Source organism: Vicia villosa, linkage group LG3 (assembly GCF_029867415.1).
Source record: "Vicia villosa cultivar HV-30 ecotype Madison, WI linkage group LG3, Vvil1.0, whole genome shotgun sequence".
NCBI classification, from domain to species: Eukaryota; Viridiplantae; Streptophyta; class Magnoliopsida; order Fabales; family Fabaceae; genus Vicia; species Vicia villosa.
Window position 1 is genome coordinate 22,454,917 of NC_081182.1, and position 3,741 is coordinate 22,458,657.

The 3,741-nt window shown below is 25.4% G+C and overlaps 1 long non-coding RNA gene across 1 annotated transcript; it reads left to right on the forward strand.

Moving 5' to 3' along the window:
- Nucleotides 1-1,149: 1,149 nt before the first annotated feature.
- LOC131655130 (uncharacterized) lies at nt 1,150-2,372 on the forward strand. Its single transcript, XR_009299663.1, has 4 exons — nt 1,150-1,402; nt 1,541-1,673; nt 1,860-2,028; nt 2,138-2,372. It is a non-coding gene; the product is annotated as an uncharacterized LOC131655130 (long non-coding RNA).
- Nucleotides 2,373-3,741: the final 1,369 nt, after the last annotated feature.

Consider the following 3,741-nt stretch of genomic DNA (forward strand, 5'->3'; position numbering starts at 1 on the left):
CTAAAAGATTTTTTTAGTAAATTTGTGAAGCGAATCTAAGTTTGTTTGATTAATGTATTTTGATTGGAAGACAAGCATCAAGCCACAAGCTAAGTACGACCAACAACCCAAGTACTAAGGAATTAGAGAGACAAGTACGTCAAACCAACTCTTTTTCATTCTAAGTTTATTATGAAAAGACATTTATTTGAAAAGATGACTTGACTTTGGATCAAGTGTTTGGTTATGAAACTATTTTAATGAACAGAGAAAATTTACTTGATGTTGGATCAAGCATTTGCGTTACGTTTGAGTGAAATATATTGGAAAAAAACTTGACATTGGATCAAGCGTTTTTATTTTGAAAAGATTGATTTTAAGTTTCGCTAACCATTTAATTAATTTATTTAGAAACTAACTAATTAAAAGAAAAAATAAAAAAAGCAACTAAAATTATTACATGACCATGAGATTGGGGTACATGAGTGCATTGGAAAGTTTTACAAATAAAATGAACAAGAGAATTTAGAAATAAAATGCAAACATATTAAACAAAGTGAAATAGAATAAAACAGCACGGTGCAAGTTGTTGATTAGTTTTGATTTATTTTGAAAGAAATTTATTTGAATGGTCAAGTTACTTAATTAAACCTATTAAATTGAATTAACCAATTAAAATAACTTTACTCAATTAATTGCACCAATTAAGAACAATTAACAAAATCAAGCATTGAAATAACTTCAATCATTTAATTAGGTTAATAAACAATGAACAAGATTAACCAATTGAAATAACTTCAATCAATTAATCGAAAATCATACAATATAATAAAGCTAAATGATTATTTTGGCAAATTTGCCATTTGTCATTCAATTAGCATACTTACTATTTCAATAATTTCTATTTTTAGAAATATTACTATAATTGTCTTAATTTTTTTTAATTATTAATAAATTTTTTTATTGTTCCAAAGCACTTTGTATATTTTTAATCATTAATGCTTACAACGAATTCTACCTTATTAACACATCCATCCAATTTGTATATTACTATTATTTTCTATTATTAACATTAATGATTATTATTATTTCTACCTTATCCCCACATATATTCAAACTTAAATATCAGCCATACCTAATTTGTGTCGTTTCATATCCATCTTCCTATCCCCATACATACGCCGGCAATATCCACCGTCCAAGAAAAACAAACGACAAACTTTAATATTGTTTCTCGATGCAAACCCGAAATTGAAATAGGTTTGTCAATATTTTCAACGAATTCTTCCTCCGCAAATAAATAGGTTCGACGGATCTGCTTCAATTGGTTTCACAATGCAATGCCTTTAATGCTAATTCCTCATCTCCTAATATATAATCAGATAATCAGATTATCATCAATGTCAAATGTTAAGTTTTCCAGGTAATTTCTTTTAAATTTTTGGTATTTTTTGTTTACTCTACATGTATATATATGACATATTTCTTCTCAAATTTTTCATATCTGTCGAATCCTTCTCTTCGGTATTTCAATCTTTTCCAATTGCATTGTGTTTTGCAGTGACAATAAGAGCCAATATCAATCTCTTTCTCAGGTCAATTTGTATTTACAACGCCCTCTATTTACTCATGGCCAGTTCTATGTGACACTACAATTGTTGCCTATAGTGAGATTTTCAACGACTTATAAACATGTAAGTTTGTGAAGTGAGTATGTTATTTCTATGTTGATATTTTTTCTTTTTGTGTGAAAATGTGATATTAAGTTGTGAAAACCCCAACACTTTTTAAAGAGAAGGGATGTACTGTTACTGCTGCAAATATTGTTTTCATATAAGTTGTTTTCAAAAGCTGATTATTATTAATTGATATTGTTGCAGCCTACACGGATAATACATTGCCCTATGCTATTGCTTGACACTTGAATGTCGTACAAAAGTTCATCAGTTGGCTTCGAACAACATCTATATCCTGTTGGAACTGGATCATTATATTACGAAGGATAAGCTGATATAGTTTTGCAATATGTGTTTTGTTTAAATTATTATGGTAATTACGTTTGACTTTGTTGATTATTGCATTCCATTTGACTTTGTTTATTATGGTAATTACAAATTCTTTTTTAACATATTCTTTCCTTTGATTATATTGAAAATAGATTTTCCTCCAAAATTTCAGACCTTATAGCAGGGGGAAGAGTTGTTTGGAAAATAATGAACTGAAGGTTGTTCTTGGTGCTGGAAGATATATGCTAATGGCTCCTTTTAGTTATTCCATTTGACTTTGTTTATTATGCTATTTATCTAAATTCCTTTAAAGCTTTAGTAAAGAGAGCCAAATCTACCTCTTGAAAAATTTTGAAAATTCTAAAATACATGTGTATTTATATAGCAGAAAGCTTCCATGATATATTAAAATGAATGTGTTTTGTGATGCTTTTTCCAATGATGCAATGAAAATGCACGTTGCTTAGATTTATTTTGAAAGCAATATAAGGAAATGAAAAAATAACATGAATAAGATACTGTACGGTTCATATAGCATACTTATCCTTCGTAATATAATGATTCAGTTCCAAAACTAAAATAAACAAATAAAGATAAATAAATTATGTTTTTACAAGTAAATATACTATTGGAATTTAGAACATGTTTCTTATCTTATATATATATATATATATATATATATATATATATATATATATATATATATATATATATATATATATATATATATATATATATATATATATATTTTAGTGGAAAATTTTTGGAGCCAAAACTAAAAATAACTTAGTAATTTTTATATATAAAACTAGGGATAACTTAGTAATTTCATTTATCCAAAAATTTCTAATTGTTTTTGTAATTAATTTTTCATTTAGTGGGGAAAGTTTTGAATTGAAAGATTTTTTAATGGTTTTATTACCAACATATATAAAAGGAGATGAGAGGAGAGAAACTAAAATACTCAAAGAAAAATATAACAAATGAAGATCTGGTGTATAAACATATGTTTGTTAAACCAGTATTTTTTTATATTCTTGAGATAGTTTTGGTGTTTATTTTGTCATTCTAAAGTGTATGTGATAAGCTAGGTGTAATTATCTCCGTTGTAACTTAGCATTATATTATTTTGGATAACTTACTTTCTCACCTTTCATCTTCTTTTCTATATCTATATTTGCTAGATTTATTTTTCTTATAGTTGTGCTAAGTCAATTTCATTTGTGTATAGTTTGTTTTTGATAAATGTAAACTAATTAACTATTATTTTTTATTTTATACTTAATTTTCAATTATAGCAACACTCATAACAACAGTACCTCTCAAAATACATTGGAGAGAATTGTGGAGAACACATAATTAATATACAAAGCAATTTCTTTAAATCCTAATTTCATTTTTTTAATTGTTTCAGAGAAATCAAACCATTTTATTTTATTATTTATTAACTAATTTTCCCCCACTCTTTATATTCTTTGCAGCATAAACAAAAATATATAAGGTTAAAATTATTTTTCTACCACTAATTTATTATATTAATTTTAAATAAATTATTTACTAATTTTTTATAACAATTTTTTAAAAATCACTTTATCTCACTAACAATTTTATTAATTTTATTTAATAAATTGATCTCATTTTTTAAAATTAATTATCACTCCCACTAACTTCTTACTTTATTAATTTTAAGAAAACAAACTTCTTACCTCATCTTTTTAACTATCGTTTTCTATAATTATTAATCAAAACTAACTAT